Raw genomic sequence first — 18,675 nt, 5'->3', positions numbered from 1 at the left:
AACAGGAGAAGAAGCTTGCAGTAAAATATATCACCACACTGTAATTGTCCTATGAAGTTTGTACAATGGGCAATTCTAAGCAAGAGTCACATTTAGAAGCAGAGGCCTCTAGCTGCTCCAGAGGAGATGATAGATGTGATTTGGTTTTGCAAACCCTTCTCACCTGGCACTCGGCCTGTGACTGTTGGGCTAATTCAGGGTGTTGGCAGTGAGAACAGATTTATGCTTCAAAGGCTATACAGTTCCACTCAGGCTCTTAACACAAAAACACAACTTTTTGCATTGCACATTGGGCTGAAAAGAGCAGAAAGAAAGAAGCAATTGAGTATCAAGAGAATAGTACCAGATGCTGCCCTTTTGACTCCAGCCAGTGGGCCATAGCTGAGCACTTCCTTAGCATAGCAAACTTTCAATCAGTACAACACCATCGCCAGAGAGCTTATATTGAAAACAACATTGACAATACTAAGGCACTCATAGACCTTATTAAAATGAGAAAAAATTAAGAAAAATAGGAATTTAGCACACAGGAGGCGGTGGGGTGTCTATTGGTATAAATAATCCCAATAGGATTTCGGTTGTTGTAGATGTTTTTATTTCTTGTGCAACATCTGTACATGGCATTTTGCAGGGCAATGTTAGCCAAAATGAGCCCTAACATTTACCGTATTTCTTCGATTGGAAGACACCATCGATTGTAAGACGCACACTAATTTCAGTACCCCCAGCAGAAAAAAAGCTTTGATTCTGAGAATAATAAATGCACCCGTGATTCTAAGACGCACCCCGTTTTTAGAGATGTTTATATGGGGTGGGTGGGGTGAAAGTGCATCTTAGGATCAAAGAAATATGGTATTTGTCCTGACTTATTTCTTTTAAAACAGCAATGAGAGGTGGTCAGTTTGAGAGAAGGAACTGTAAGGGGTTTGCTTAACCCTTCCCTCTTGGTATTTATCCACTCAAAATTGCTGTCCCCAAACCACTTTTCTCTCCACAGGGGTGAAGGTATTGCGATTCTGCATATATATATATATATATAGAGAGAGAGAGAGAGAGAGAGAGAGAGAGGGAGAGAGAGAGAGAATGATATTTGGATCCTGCATATAGGGTAGATTTTGACTGCAGAATGGAACGGCATATGTAACAGCTCTTCTTACTATTTTCCATGCACAATTGCAGCCTTTCAGGGTAATTTTCAGTTTTAAAAAAGTTGGGAGACTGTTCACCCTTCTTCTGCGTTAGAAAGAGTTGGCCATTACATGCTCTCTTCTGTATTATATTTACTATCTCTGGAATGCTTTTAGGAGTCCTGGGGTAGTATAGAAAACCCGCAGCAGGACAGCAGTGAGTCAGCAAAGGTTTACTCATATAAAACTCAGTTATCACCATTGGCTAATGTAAGCCTGGGGATTTTGATTGAAGTGTACAGAAATGTAAAACTTCCTCACATCCGTCTTTTCATACGCAGAGGCCTTATGAAGCAGAGCGGCATAAAACATTCATTCATACGGTAAGATTGTCATTCGGTACAAGACGGATTTGTCGGTATTTCTTTAAACTGAACAGAAGGCCGTGCAGTTCTATTGAAAATGTAAATGTTCGGATTTTCATAAGGGCCTTTTAAAATACTTTTTTTAAAAAAGAGAGAAGGTTGAATTAACATTTGAAAGTGTGCACAACACTCAGCTATTATTCTATATGTTTCAATCCAATTCAGAATGTAAAAATATACAGTATTTAAAAATATACAGTAAGTATTGCTAAGTTCCCAAGTAGAGTGTTTCGGGGGAGGGCAACATGAAGTTTATTATGGGTTTTCATGTAGCATTTTATAAAGAAACATTTTAGTTTAATCAGCAAAGCACATTCCAATCTAATGCACAGGATAAAATAGCAGGTGTTTTGAGTTCCTGGGAGAAGCATTAAACAAGGCAAATTTAAAACAGTCCTGATTAATAGGCTACATTGAATCTTTCCTTTAAAAAATCCAGAACATGTTAGTAGTTGCATATCACAGAATCATAGAATAGCAGAGTTGGAAGGTGATGCTGTACTGTTATCACTTTCTAGAATTGGGTTAAAACGATTACTCTCTGCATTTGGGACCTATTGCTGTGAGAATAGTTTGACTATCAATTATAGTAAGTCGAAAGTTTTGGTGTTCTCTAAAGCTCGGAAGCAACACAGATGGACTTTAAATGGTAATATCATTGAGCAAGTTGCCCGTATAAAATATCTAGGCATACAAATGCAGAGCACTGGAGCGTCGTCTGAACAAAGAAGGCAGACAATTAATTCAGCAAATTCTAGTCAGCAGCTGATCCTAAGATTCTTTTTCAGACAAGGTGGTCAATTCATCCCTTCTGCAATTCAGATTTACAAAGCTAAGACTCTGGCCCAACTTACTTACGTTATCCCTATTTGGATACTGGGATTTAATGCCCAAATTGAAAGAGTCCAATCTGTATTTCTTAGAAAACTACTGGGCCTCCCTTCCTGTGTGGGGAACACAGCTATTTATCTGGAAGGGGGTATTAGATCAGTTGAATGCAAGGCATGGATCGAGGCCTTTAAATGGTGGCTACGGCTACACGTCCTTGCAGCTCCTGGTAGCTATCTCTCTTTACTGCTCTCAGGTTCCTATGTCACTCGTTGGATGAGAGAGATGGAGAAGAAGCTACTTAGGCTGAGCTTCTCTGTGGAAGCGGTAGGCAACTATGGGCTCCAGAAGGCCCAATTTCTTGTTTTTCAAAGACTAATAGATCTAAATCTACAGCATTTAAGAACTGCTGCTAACAAATCTTGCTCTCCACTGCTCTACAATAATTTTAATAACTATGGGCTCACTGCAGCTTCATATCTGTATGCTTTAACCATTCTCAAGTATAGGAGAGCATTGACCCTTGCTCGCTTTAATGTGTTGCCATCAGCATTACTAGAAGGACGATTTAGTAAAATCCTGGTTAATGAACGGATCTGTCCCTGTGGTTCTGGAGCAACAGAATCTGTTGAATATGTCATTTTGCATTGTAACATGTATGAGGAATTTAGAAAAAAAGTTAATCTTTCCCTTATTAACAGTCTTTTCTGGATGTAACCCCACAACATTGGTATTAATTTGTTTAAGGGATGTGTCCTCCCATATTACTGAAAGGGTCTCTAAGTTTCTCATGACCTCAATGCAAACTAGAAAAATAACATTGCAATCCTTCTGAGAGAAGCAACTCACCGAGCTGTATTTTGTTTTTATGTCACCTTTTATCTATCCTTTGTATGTTTTGGTGTTGATTTTGCTGGTCTGTGACTGTAATAAAGAACAATGATGATGAGAGTTGGATGGGGCCTACAAGGCCATCGAATCCAACCCCCCGCTCAATGCAGGAATCCACCTTAAAGCATCCCCGAAAGAGGCTTGTCCAGCTGCCTCTTGAATGCCTCTAGTGTGGGAGAGCCTACAACCTCCCTAGGTAACTGATTCCATTGTCGTACTGCTCTAACAATCAGGAAGTTTTTCCTGATGTCCAGCTGGAATCTGGCTTCCTTTAACTTGAGCCCCTTATTCCATGTCCTGCACTCTGGGAGGATCGAGAAGAGATCCTGGCCATCCTTTGTGTGACAACCTTTTTCACCTAAGTGTTTTTTTTAAAGTAATTTAGTATATTTTAATAGAGTAAGAAACATTATATTGAATTTCTTCCAAGTGAAATGTTCCAGTGCAAGCATGTTGTAACAATAACAGGAATAACTTTACAGTGAGGAACAAGCAAAATGTATGTTACTTGGATATAGCCTGCATTAATCTTCGCCGAATTAAAAACAGCTTTGTTGAAAAAACCACCGTATTAATATGAGTGTGTGAATGTATGTGTATGTATCGACGTATATCACAAGAGTGGAATTTTCCCTACAAAATGAAGGGTTCGTGTTCCATTTAGGACAGTCAACTTACTTTATGACAACCCTTTGGATCAATTAAAAAAGTGCCCCCAATTAATCAGACAGCAGAATTAAAAATAAAATTAACTGCATATGGCAGGCATCATCTTAGAAGAGAAATTCCTTCTGCCTGCTCTCCACCCTTCCAAACAAGGCATTTAACAGCATTTAACAATGCTAAGTTTGTTTGTTTTTTAACGGACCCCAGAACTGTTGTTTTAAATGGATACCATTGTTTTTATACTGTTTATGTTTTGGGTGGTTTTAAATTTTGTATACTTTTTAATGTTCACTGTTTTTAACTTTTGTAAACCGCCCAGAGAGCTTCGGCTATGGGGTGGTATATAAATGTAATAAGTCAAATCAAATTTAAAATAGTAAGCACCTACCTATGAATTTATGAAGTGTATATGCAGCCAGACCACTGGGCCCTTAAGTTTAGTATTATCAACACTGATTGGCAGTGACTTTTCAGAGTCTCATGCCTGGGATTGAAATTAAGACCTTCTGCATATGAAGTGTGTGCTGTATCATTGAGCTACAGTCCCTGTCTGTAGCTCAGGTCCTAAGGAGGAGCTGATTTTTAAGTAGGTTTTTTTTCTTTAGAGCTATTATTTTCATTCACATGCAAACTCACAGATTTGGTTGATCTATTACAGCCCTATGATTAATCAACACAGCTTTCTTTATTCTGATGTCAGAATTAGATGAACAGAAGGAAGAGAAATGCATACGGTTGGAAACAAATATTAAATGGCAGCACGAAGGTAAAGATGCTGTTTTACATTACATCTACAAATAAAGAACACAATCCAGGCACATTAAACAATATTAAGTGGATTGAATTTGGAGAGATGAATTTGTGCTTAAATCTCTCCCACTGAAATCACTGGGACTTTAAATGTACTCTCCTTTGGCTGAATAATTTCCCAAGAATTTACAGGTGCAAAGAAGGCGGCATAGGTCTTTATGCTGGCTGATGGTATTCTCATTACACTGGTACCACAAACCTTTCATATGGCTTAAACTGGCACAGAAACCATGGGTTTCTTCTGATTTTATCTCAGCAGCATGGGGGCTACTGCAGAAGGTCTTCTTGCCCCACTGCTCCAGTTAAGCCATCAGCCTGAAGTCATGTTGAAGGAACCCACTATGACATGCCTTCTGTGTCAGACTTCTCCAACCTGGTGCCCTCCAGATGTTTTGGACTACAATTCTCAGCAATCCTGATCATTGGCCATGTTGGCTGGACATGCTGGGAGTTGAAGTTCCAGCAGCGCTGGTAAGTAAGTAAGTTGAAGTAAGGGAAGATAGAAGAGATGTGCACAAAATTATGCATGGTGTGGAGAAAATGAATATGGCGACATTTTCCTCCCTCTCTCAAAATACTAAAACCCGGGGTCAACCCATGAAACTGATTGGTGGGAGATTCAGGACAGATAAAAGGATGTACTTCTTCACATAGTTAAACTATGGAATTCGCTACAACAAGATGTAGTGATGGCCACCAATTTGGATGGCTTTAAAAGGGGTTAGACAAATTCCTGAGGCTATCAATGCCTACTAGTCCTGGTGGCTAAATGCTACATCCAGTATCAGAGACAGTATGTCTATGCATACTGCTGTGGAACATGGGTGGGAGGATTCTCTTGTACTCCTGCTTGTGGGTTTTCCAGGGGTAGCTGGTTGGCCATTATATGAACAGAATGCTGGACAAAATGGACCCTTGGTCTGATCTTATGTTCTTATGAAGTCCAAAACATCCTGCAGGCCCCAGGGTGGGGAGGACTGTCCTTGTTATTATGGTCACAGATCCCTAGAAAGGCAACACTGGCATGGGAAGGAGACGGGTTGCCTGCCATGGGTTCACATCATCTCTGGAGGCCCTTCGATGACTGCCTCCACCTTCAGAGGTAAGACAGAAGCCAGCAGGGAAAACCCTGAAAATGGAACACAGGAATGAAAAGGATTGTAAGGCAGGGTTTGAGAACCTAAAATCTGAGATCAAACAATGCACATGTTTAAGTAGCTGGTGGCTTCAGCAGTAATACTGACCTGTCTCACTCAGAGGCTTACTGAGATGAGTACTTTGAGCACGCAAATAGGCCATTTAAATTATAAGTAGCATTACTCTATGTGGGACCTGAAACAAAATGTGGCAGAGTGGAGTGATCCTGAGCAGGACACCCCATTACGTCTGCAACCCCCCCTCCCCAGTTAGTCAGCATTTCGTGGCCACAGAACACACTCCATCCAGATTGGGCTGTTTCGGGTATCCCTCTCATGTAGGGTTTATTTTCTAAATCACAGTTTGTATTTCTGTATCCCTTGGGGCACCCTCAAGCCTGCTCAAACTTCCCTCTTTTGGGTAGATGCTGCTGTCTGAGTTGCATAAGGACAGGCTCTCAGAAAACTGAGCTGAGCATGAGTGCATACAATGAGGCTTGACCTATACGAGTGTGTTTTATTGGTATTTATTGGTATGGAAGTGCACTGATAACTTTGGGATGCATTACACATGCTGTATAGCACTTTCCTAGTGCTATTTCCTGCATTTTATTCCATATTATTCAAAATACTGCAACAGATGCAATTGTATAAATGCACAAGAGGAATATAGTGTCACCATGATGGGATCAAATCAAATCAATATGATGCCAGTTGTAGATATGGTTTTCGTCTTATTATACCCTGCTTTAAATATATTGTGCTTTATATGGTGCTTAAGTATTCTGTTCCCCATGTTCCCCATCCTGCAGTTAGCAGACTGGGGCCTTAGCTAGACCTAAGGTTTGTCCCGGGATCGTCCAGGGTCATCCCTGCCTGCTCCTGGGATATCCTGTGTGTCATTTACATGAACAGGGTTGACCCCAGGACGATACCAGGATAAACCTTAGGTCTAGCTGAGGCCTAGGTCTGCTGAGGCCTAACTCTGACACTCTGAAATCCAACATACAGCATGAGAATTCAAGCAGAGCAGTTCTCCCATGTGATCCCTGCTTGAATCCTTCTGAGCAAAACTGATGAAGGTGCAGTCAGCTGCAATTAGGCTGTGCCTGCCTTGCCCTCTTGCCCTTCTACCACATTCTTGTGCTCCAGGACACACAGAACTATCTTTCAGGACCAGAGATGAAGCAGCAGGCAGTAGAGAGCTTCCTCACAGTTGCCCTGAGGATGGTGAACTACAAGCCCCATGATTCCTGAGAGCCAAACTAAATGTTTTCCAAATTGGATTTTTTTAAACTTCAGTATAAACATGCATGGCTCTATATCAGATTGGGACTGTGGCATTCTGGGAGAGGGGTTAAGTTTCTTCCCCAAATTCCATCCCCACATAGGGGGAGGTGTAAAAAAAGAAAAGAAAATCTGTGTGAGGGGTGGAAGGAAGTTTAAATCCCCCAATTGGAGCACTGCAATTCCAATCTGGATCTGGGTCAGGGCTGGGCACACTTAAACTGAAGTAAATAAGCCCAACTTTGAAGAATGTTGAGTTTGGCCTAGAGAGAAAATGATACCAGTGTTTTTGACCACTCAAAGTGGCCTGTTCATTGTGGGGGCAAGCATGGGGTTGCTTCCCTCTGTCTAATCCATATGGATAAAATAGTGCCTGCCTTAGCACAAGCATGCTGACAAATGCTTCCTCCCAGTGGTGATTCACTTGAGCATGGCAACCAAGAATTTACTAATGGTGTGATTTGCCGCCAGGTAGCAGTGCTCTCAAGGTAGTTGTGATAAGCCAAATGTCACTCCTTGTCTTGGCCAACCTGATGCTCTCCAAATTTTGTATACCTCAATACCCTCTAGCCCCAGCCAGCATGGCCAATGGTTAGGGATGTTGGGTGTTATAGTCTGGAACAGCTGGAGGACACCAGGCTGCCATATATGGCTGCATCCATTAGGATGTTCCTCATGGAGATCTTTAGAATATGGGCTCATCTACAACAAGCAGGATATTCCACTATGAAAGTGGTATGAAAGCGGTATATAAAAGGCAGGAGCCACACGACTGCTTTATAGTGGTACTGAAGTGCACTGACAACTGTTGGGGCCCATTGACACCTCTACACCAAGCAGGATATAACACTATGAAAGCGGTATGAAAATGACATAGGGTATGTCATTTCATACCCTATCAACAGTTGTCAGTGCACTTCAATACCGCCGTAAAGCAGTATTGTGGCTCCTGTCTTTTATATATTGCTTTCATACCACTTTCATAGTGGAATATCCTGCTTCGTGTAGATGAGCCCTATGAGAACCAGGTTCTGGTGGGTTTGTGGCTGAAGCAAGAACATTTTTCTAAGGTCACACTTTTAGCCGCTACATCCCATTAGGGCTCTTTAAAGTGTACCTAAAGTGTTTTCACCCCTTTTTAAAGGGCGGGGATATACATCCCCTCTGAAGTCATCCCAATCATCACCGATAATTGCATTTATTCATTAGAAGCCATATTTTACCTAACCCAATTTCCCTCCCTATAAAGAGCCACTTTCATTTCCCAGGCTCAGAAAACCCCCCAAAGCAAAACAGGAGCCAGTGTTGCCTACAGCCTACTGATATTCCCCACGCCCACCCCTTTTTCTTTTTTGCTAACTGGAAGGCAGGAAATTGCACCTCACTTCTAATTTGCTATGCAATAATCACAAAGTGTCATTTCGTTTATTAACCAGATGTTGACGTTTGATTGCAATCTCAGAAAAGAGGGGCTGCAAACTCCAAATGCAACAAGCCTTCGCAGATTAGACCCAATTCAAAGGACGTACATGGCCACAGTGAAAACAGGTGCAGTCCCATTCAGCTGCCAAGTTTGCCCCCCTGCCACCATAAAGGCCAGCCTGGAGCTGTACCAATTTTAACAGGGCCAGGTGATCTCTTGAATTCTCAGGTTCTGTTCTCAATAAAAATCAATGTCTTCTCAAAAGAATTATAAACCGCCTCTTCTTATTCTCCCCCGATATCCTCCCTATGGCCAGTTAAGACGTAGTATTTACTGCTACCAATAAGATTATCACTTGCTACTAATAATTAAGCATCTGAAACCAGACTTTAATTACGGGAGTCCTCCTAAGTGCTCAGTGACAGTCAGATCACTCAAGGTGCAAGGAGAGCATCACACACACTCTGGAACGCAACATGCCAAAAAAAAAAAAAGAGTGCAAAAGAAGTATGGTGTAGTGGCTAAGGTGTTGGACTGGGAGTTGGGAGATCCAGGTTCTAGTCCCCACTCAGCCATGGAAACCCACTGGGTGACTTTGGGCCAGTCATAAACTCTCAGCCCAACCTATCTCACAGGGTTGTTGTTGTGAAGATAAAATGGAGAAGAGGAGGATGTATGCCACCTTGGAGGAAAAAATGGTGGGATATAAATGCAATAAAATAATAATAATAATAATAATAATAATAATAATAATAATAATAGAAATTACTTCTTTTTCAGTCTCTCCCTGCTCCTCCCCTGCCCACTGGCACCTCACATGCATTTCAGAGTGCCACAAACTGGAACCAGCCCAATGTGAAGGTGTTCAATTTGGCACTGGGCAGATGGCAGAGCAGACCTGTGTGGCCTCAGCTGCTGCAGCAGTGCAACATCAGTGACTGGCATTGCTTTACAGGCATCCATGCAAAGTGGCATGGAATTGGATAGGTGTGCTAAATATATTTGCACCTGTTTTGGAGAGGGAAGGCTGGGCATAAGGCAGATGATATTCCTTACACTGGTTTAATTAAAATTCCAAGGGGGTATTTATTTATTTATTTATTTATTTATTTATTTATTGTATCCTTCCTTTCCTTTAAGAGGAAGAGGGAACTATCCTATTTCATCCTTATACCCATTTTTTTTATCTTCTCTACCTCAAATATGTTGATACATATATAACTTATGTTTTGGGCTTTGTCTCTCCACAACCACCCTATATTAAGGGCGGCCAGGCTGGGAGATGGTTTCTTGTCCAGTCTAAACTTAATCAACGGGGGCTTTTCTCAGGGGCAGCCCATGGTATTTTGCTGCCTGAAGTGAAGAGAGAAATTGTGTCTCCCTCCTCCTCCTTCAACACTGGCTGCTTCTACCACAGGTGAGAGAAGCACGCTAGCTTAGAGGTCATGGGTCAGGTCATGTGACGCACGTACAGCTTTGTCCTCCAACACCTCGCCACCACTCTTCACCCCCACCCTCAGATCTGCCGCCTGAGGTGGGCTGCCTCATTTTAGGGCCAGCCCTCAGTTTTCTGCATCACTGTTGTAAAACATAAAGTGCAAAGAGGGTATTTAAACATCTTTTTCTCCCTTACATCCTGCCTGAGGAAGAGTCCTGTAAAACTCAAAAAATGACACAACAAAGATATGGTTTTTCATTCCTTCTTTAATCTTATTATATGCAACCAAAGGCAAATATGGTAAGCTTTCAGTAAGGGCCAATTTCCACCACCATAATTCTTTTATGGCCTGGTCCAGGGGAGGCTTGTGGGTCCAATTTCAGCAGAGCTGTGAATTCATTCTGGGTTTTAGTCAGCCAGAACATGAAAGGAGCTATCCAAAGTGCTGAAACATGTCCCCAAAATGGGCTCAGCACCCTTGGTAGCTCCTTTAGAGTTCTGACTGGTTCTGGCTAAACCCCCAAATGGGTTCCGTGCTCCACCAAAATCGGAGCCATCAGCACCCACTGTATTGGTCATATAGGCCACTAATCTGACTGGTATCAGTTCTTCTCAGGCAAAAGGATGCATTCCAAACCCTGCGTCCTGAGACTCTTCTAAGTGGAACTGGTGGGTTATTTTTTAAGTAGAGATGATGATCTGGAACTTCGTGCCTGGACCTGTTTGGGGGATAGGGTTCAGCACCTTGGACAATCCTCTAGAGTTCTTTGACTAAAGAAGTTCTTTGACTGGTTTTGATTAAAACCCAGAATGTATCCACAGCCCTGCTGAAATTGGACCCACAAGCCTCCCCTGCAGGGTAGCTGAAGTGTAGTATTTGGATTTAAGGTGATACAGGCTTCAGTTCTAAGTTCAGTTACTTGCAGGATGCTCAGCTTTTACTGAAATGAGTAGAACATCCTTGCAAGTAAAGGCAGTGCTTGCTCCATCGTTATTTTATTTAGATTTAAATTATTTATTTATTTATTTATTTAATTACATTTATATACCGCCCCACAGCCGAAGCTCTCTGGGCGGTTTACAACATTAGTCTAAAGTGAAGAACACTGTTTGAGGAAGTTTTTGGAGCGGGTCGCTGAAATGTTTATTTCCTAGAATGAAATGATCCAGCACACTTTTATGGATGGTAAAATGAGAGCAGAAGACACAGAGGGGAGGAAATCATTCAAGCCATACCAGTGCTCCGTGGTCACTGAAGTATATGCCTGGCACATTACGGCACATTAGGTTGGCATTGATCTCACCAGTTTACTTTATGAGGTCTCTTGCAGCCCTGAATGCCTTTCTGTTGAAAAACCTTTGGAGCAGAAATTGCTACTTTGGGTAATCCATTTTCAAATTACTGTCCAATTGTGACTGATGACCTCACTCCAAAATCAGCTTACCTAACTGCAGCACTCAATAAGGAAAGAGAAATCGATCTTTATTTCCTTTCGCTTTGTGCTTTCCGCTTAATCCCTTCTTCATGTCCTTTGTAACCTTCCATGCCACTGCAGTTCGGATGACAAACTTCATAAGTAAAATGAATGCTGCTTTCATTTGACTCTTATTGTTGGAGGAAGGTGAAAGGGATAGCTGGAAAGCAGGCTCAGAATTGGGGCGGTATGTAATTCATGATTCTGCCATAGTGCAAGACAAACACAGAATTTGGAAACAGGCATAGAATGCAGCATCCTAATGTATTTCATTTAAAATGCTTAAAGTATTACACACAACTACACACCAACACACACCAACCATACAGCAGGACTGACCCAAGGTGAGAGGAGCGCTTTCACAAATACTATTGCTTCCACTTAAAGCACCAATCACTTCTGGTGATGTTTAGGGATATTTGAAAGAATGCAAAAGTGTTCATGCATGCAGGAGGCAGGGGGACAATACAGTGCAGAAAGTAGCTCCGTGAATAGAAAATGCTCATGTTTGCAGAAAATTTAATTGGCTAGGTGGTGGTGTGGTTTGTTCATATTCTGCGTGATCCCCAACTGGCTTAAAGAGAGGCCAGGGAGATCCAAGAAGCAGTGCCCCCTACTCAGCAATCACTTCTTTTGCTCTCAGCGACAGCCACATCTGATTGGCTATTTATTTATTTATTTATTTATTTATTACATTTCTATACTGCCCAATAGCCGGAGCGCTCTGGGCGGTTCACAAAAATTAAAAACATTCAAAGTATAAAACAACAGTATAAAACCATAATATAAAATACAATATAAAAGCTCAACCAGATAAAAACGGCAGCAATGCAAAATTACAAATTTAAAACACCAGTTAAAATGCTGGGAGAATAAAAAGGTCTTCACCTGGCATCTAAAAGCATATAATGTAGGTGCCAAGCGAACCTCCTTCGGGAGCTCATTCCACAGCCGGGGTGCCACAGCAGAGAAGACCCTCCTCCTGGTAGCCACCTGCCTTACTTCCTTTGGCAGGGGCTTGCGGAGAAGGACCCCTGAGGATGACCTTAGGGTCCGGGCAGGTACATACGGGAGGAGGCGTTCCTTCAGATACACTATGCAATTCCAAAGACTAAGATGACAAAGAAGAAGGAATAAAAGCTGGTGTTGAAGTAGCAGCTGATCATTACTGAACCTTGTTTACTACAAACAAGGTAAAGAAGAGGAAGTGGGAGTACACTTGGAAGTGGAGGGTCAAAAGCAATACATTCACACACACACACACCAAAAATGTTCACAGTAGAACATTATATATTTCTAACCATTATGACTATTCTAACCCCATGAAGTTGAATTCATGGAAGGCAAGCAGGTCCAACTTACAGCCTTGAGATGACGAACAGAAGATAAATGGGTAGAAACAGTCCCCCTATCCTTGAACCAGAAAACAAGAGCAAGTCCTTCAGGACCTTGGACAGATCATAGAAAGCAGGCCACTTGCTCCATCTGGTTCTTCGCTCCAGCTGAGCCTTTAGTTCCTTCATGGGTGAGCCCACTCTTTCACCTTCATAATGCATGGAGAGCTTTAAAGGTGATATCCTGCAGCCTATACCTTAGCACTCTTTTGACTCTCTGTTAATCCCTGCCTATTGCATTGCCTGTGTTGATGAGCAGACACTGGGGAGTGCAAGGCCAAAGGTGTAGAGAGGTTGGTCCTTTGGCTCAGTTGTGCTATCTCTGTGGTCCCCAGTTTTTAGGCCCAAGAATATCCTAGATGTTGTCTGACTCCTGGTCCCCGTTTGAGGTTGCAATCACGATGTGGACAAAACGAGACGTGATACTTGATGTGGTGATGTCCTCAAGATGACAGCCTGACGTCGAATTCTTCCCCTCCACTATAATGTTTAGAACAACTCTGCTGAGAGAGCAACAATGAGAGTGACCTAGGCAGATTTGCCTGAAAGTTAACAGGAAATGAAGGTAAACTCAACCTGGGGCAATTGTTTTTTTGTTTTCAGAGGCAATCCTAAATCCAGCATCACATCTAGTTCCACTTTCAGGACAGATGCTTGAAAGTAATATCTTGGAAGTCAGGGCTTATATAGGGCATCTGTGGAGGACCCCATGGAGCTGTGTTTCAGTGTGATAAAATAAATAAAAATGCAAAATATGCAAACTTGCTTAAGTTGGATATGCCAGAGCATTCAGCTTTTAGTTAATTTAGAATTTGGGTAGGGATGTGAGAATCAGTGAGGCTTGCTAAGTCCCTCTGAATTCCACCTTGAAACCCAGGCTGCCTCACTCCCATTCCTGAATGCAAGCTTTTGTTGTTGTTGAAATGGGGAAAGTGTGCATTTGGGTACACAGGGTTGTGGTGGCGGTATTTTGTTTTGTTTTTTTGAGTGCACACCTTAGTGTTCATTTCCCTTTATTGACTAACATGTGAAAATGTGCATCCCTCCTCCAAATGCACATTTTTAAAGTGCAGATTTTTTCTAATGGATACATTTTGTGAATGCAAGCTCAGGAATACGCTAGGTTTCCCCCCACCACCACCACCAATGCTTTTGCATTTGGGACGAGTGGATGAACAGGTCAAATTCTGGTCAAAAATGAATCAAAATGCAACATTCCTGAATTTGGGTGCTTCATTTTGATTTCTTTAATGCCGGGTGTGCACAGCCCTGCTTATAACTTCAATGGAGACTGTCCAACGCAGGAGCAAGCTACAAACTGCTTGACCTTGGCGAACACAGTTTTTGCTTTTACTGTCTGGCACTTGAGGAAACAGCAACAAATGAAACATTATAGACTGCAGGCCCATTCTGGCCTGTTCATGAAGCTTTGACATGAACAAAACTAGATCGTATACATGATACAAACCAAGTAGGCCTGGCAAGTTTCAAGCCTTTTCTGTTGCAATTGGAATTAACAGGAGAATGAACTTCAAACACATTTCTTGTGAGATATCCTTCTGCTTCACATTCTGCTAAAAAAAATGGCTACAAGAACTGACTTCCTTCAAAACTTTCTTTCCTTACCAATGTTGGACATAATGAGAAAATGAAATTAGATAATTCTGTGTTGGATGGCTATACTCCTAGGATATTTTACTTCATTTTCAAAACCATGGTTTACTGCTTTCTATTTGTCTGACTGGCTTATTTATGCCTATATGTAATTTCATATCCAAATGGCATTTTGGGAATATAAATGCAAATATATCGTCAAGATAAGTCCTCTGAATATTGAATTCCTGAAGTGTTTTGTTTTGTTTGTACTTTTCTCAATGGCTGGGATCCAAAGAAATTGGAAGACCTTGAGTGAGCTCAAGGGGATTTTAGATTTGAGACTGTATCTAATGCCAATGGGTCTACTCTAAGTAGGTCTAACATTGGATAGAATTCTTGATTTCTTTACTCAAAAAGTAGTTTGTTATGCCACAAGGAGAACTGCTTTTGAAAGTGAATGGAGTTTCAAAGGAGTTTGTGATATAGCACCCACCAAGTAGTCAATTAAACCTTTAGTGGAACTATCTGCCAGTTAAAGCCCCCATTTTATTTTATAAATAAGTTTAAAATAGGGATGGGTGAATTTGCCTGGGTCCACTTTGTGCACTGCTTGATGGACCCCCACTGGCCACCAGACCCTGTTTGATGTGGGGAAGGGAGTCTGATGGATATCTACCTGCTCACCCCCATGGATTGGAGTCTGCAAACCCCCCAGCCACCCAACCCTGTCTGGTGCACTGCCCAACCTGTCCACAGGTCCACGGGCATCCAGCAAGAGGCACACTACTGCCTGCTCCCTCCCTGAGCCGCCATTTTGAGGAAACTGTCAGCTCATTTTGATTTTGCATAATGGGGCTTTTAACACAAATGCACTATTGTCAATGTGCAGCATTTCTTTCATTTGTCATATGCTTTTTTAATATTTTAAATGTTTTAATATTATAGATGGTTTAATTGTATTTCTGTAAAGCCACCTTGAATGGGGAAAAAGGCAGGATACAAATAAATATAATAATGATAATAATGATAAAATAATAATAATGGCCATAAATAACCCCATTTATGCAACATTACAAGTGTAAGTGGTCTAAGTAGTCTATTTAGGCATCCATGCAACACTCGCCAGGTGCCTACAGAATGCCTGGCAGCTTTTTCCCCATGCCAGACAAGGTCAGCCAGCTGGTAGGGTCTGCAGACTCCAGTCTAGGGGGCTGAGCAGATTGTTGTCCATCAGACTCCAACCCACCCTCCCCGGATATCCATGACATCCTTATTTTAAAAGCCCGATTTGTGGTGGGCAAAGAGCATTTTATCTAGGTTTTCCACTACTTCCCATAATCTCCATCTTAAACACTTAGAGTTTCCCTTGGATTTCCCCCTCCAAATACCACCCACCATCACAATGAATTTTGTTTCATAATTCTACAAGGAGCACTACAAAGCAAGGCCCACTTAGGAAGGAAAGGAACCTCTCGTGCAAGCACTGAGTCATTACTGACTCTTGGAGGGACGCCAGCTTTCGCTGACGTTTTCTTGGCAGGCCTTACAGCCGGGTGGTTTGCCGTTGCCTTCCCCGGCCGTTATTACCTTTCCCTCAGCTAACTGGGTACTCATTTTACCGACCTCGGTAGGATGGAAGGCTGAGTCGACCCGAGCTGGCTGCCTGAAACCAGCTTCCGCTGGGATCGAATTCAGGCCGATGGGAGAGTTTCGGCTGCAGAAACTGCTGCTTTACCGCACTGCACCACACGAGGCTCATAAGGCCCACTTAAGGGTAGGAAATTATGCCAGACTGCTCTTCTATAGCTTATGTGCACCAATTATGGATAGATAATGAATGGATCCTTATGCTGCAATACAATCTTCACTTGAGTACAGAGCTTTTATCACAGCAGTGGAGAACCTCTGACCCACAAGGCTGTGCTTACTCAGCCATGCCTCTCAGCCATCACCTCTCCCCATAAGGCGACACCCAGTCAGCTTTGGCCCTCAGCCACCCACCCCTCCCTGTTTACATGGCACTAGATTGCTGCACTTCAAGCTCCATCACACCTGGGGTTAACACACTCCCTACCTCGCATCTCTGCCCCTATTTTCCTTCCTCAAGTTACTTCCTCTTTCAAAAGAGGAAGTACAGAATGGGCACGAGGCCCATTGAGTCCGCTGTTCTAATGGCGCTGCATCTCCTGCACACAGCAGGAGAGAGCAGCAATTCTGAGTTAAAAAAAACATTGGACTTAATGAGGGTTTTTTTTTGTCATGCAAAGAAGGGCAGAAGGGGCAGAAGGGGTATGGGAGGCAGACGACGTCATGTGAGGGACTTGAGCAAACTCCGTGAGTGCCCAGTAACGAGTGTGCAATAAAAATCTCGTCGGATGGAGCTTTTCGTCTCTGCGCACTGAAAAAGGGGCAGCATTTCTGAGGGTCACAGTAATGAATGTAACCCTCAGGCTGAAAAAGGTCCCCCTTCACTGCTGTCTAAGTTCCCAAAGAAAATGCATGGATGAAGGGGGGGGGGAAACACACCATGAGATTGTTCAGGAAATAGGATAAGTCGGAGCTTATTTTCAGTCAGCTTCGGTGTCCATTTCAGATTTCAAAACATTTGGACCCCTACTGAAATAAATGTCAAGTGTATCAGGAACCAAATCATTCTTATGACCTGAGAACATTTTTTTCATTTTCTCAAGTATTACTTGGAGTCACCCAAGTCCTTTGAAGTTAACTTCAGAGTATTGTTTTATGACATTGAGAGAGCGCCCTTGTGCTTTAGCTTCTAATGCGGGGGTCACCCCTTGTTGAGCTGCCTAGCTTTTACGAGTCTAATTGAACTTAGTAATTAAGAAAGGTGTCAGCCCTTGGGACCAAATTTGTTTCTTTATAGATATCAAGTAATTCCCAGCTACTTGTTCCCTGTGAAAATAGGAAGCAGTTGTTCAGAACTATTTACTTCCTAAACATCTTTCCAGATTTGAGTTGCTACCCAAATTCTGCCTCACTGAAATTCATAGTGAATTTGGGGGTTCCTTCTGAAATGAAACACCACTGGTATATTGAAAACAAATGAAAAGTGTTTTTAGATTAGCAAAATTCCCAAAGGGATTTTGGAAATTTCTGGCTTTGTACCTGTTTTCACTTACAGCAAAATCTGAACCAAAGTTGGATGTTTTTCTTCAAGAAAACCACCTGAGAAGTGTTGAGAAAAGCCAAACATATTTCCATAAGAGTAGTGGAACTTCTCAGTGTGTGTTGTGTCTGTGTAATGGTAAGGGTGGAGTTAGAGGACATGACTTCACATAACGTTCTCTTCAGCCAGTGAAAAGTCTGCTTATCAGGAATTTGCAGGAGAAAGAAACATGAAGACAGTTTTAGCCAGGCCTTTTCACCAGTGTGAAGAACCTCTGGTCCTCCAGATGTTGTTGGACTCCAGCTCCCCTCACCCCCAGCCAGCATGGCCAATGGCCAGGGATTCTGGGAGTTATAGTCCAACAAGATCTGGAAGGCATGTTCCCACCCCTGCCTTATAGAATATTTATTTATTTATTTATTCATTTATTCATTCATTCCATTTCTATGCTGGCCGATATCCAAAGCTCTCCAGGCAATTCATAGCAAATAAAACCATAAATTACAGCACAGTAAAATATAAAAGTTTAAAACTATAGTATAAAATAGGGGTGTGCACGGACCCCCCGCTCCGCTTCACTTGCAGATCCGCCATTTTCCGGAGCGGGTCGCTCCGCTCCGCCCCCGCTCCGCCCACTTCCGCTCCGCTCCGCTCGGAGCTCCGGATCCGGAGCTCCGTTTTTGCCCCCCATAGGGTTGCATTGAAAGCTAAAAAAGTATACAACTTTTTTTCCGTTGAAGTTAGAAACCTCACGTTTGGCACCATGACACCTCATGGGCGTATACACACACACGCCAAGTTTCAAGGCAATCCCATCATCCCCTGATTTTTGGCGAATTTTTGAAAATCGGGCACCCCATTCACACCCCTTGGGATAGCTCCGTCAATTTGCATGTTAGAAACCTCAAACTCGGCACCAGGGCAGCTTATCCATGTGTCCACATGCACGCCAAGTTGCAAGCAAATCCCATCATCCCCTGATTTTTGGCGCGGCTCTACCCTCTAACGCACCACCCATAACCCTAATTCACACCCCTTTAGATAGCTCCGTC

The sequence above is a fragment of the Elgaria multicarinata genome, chromosome 9 (assembly GCF_023053635.1).
Source record: "Elgaria multicarinata webbii isolate HBS135686 ecotype San Diego chromosome 9, rElgMul1.1.pri, whole genome shotgun sequence".
In the NCBI taxonomy this organism is placed as follows: Eukaryota; Metazoa; Chordata; class Lepidosauria; order Squamata; family Anguidae; genus Elgaria; species Elgaria multicarinata.
This window is presented reverse-complemented; position numbering follows the sequence as displayed.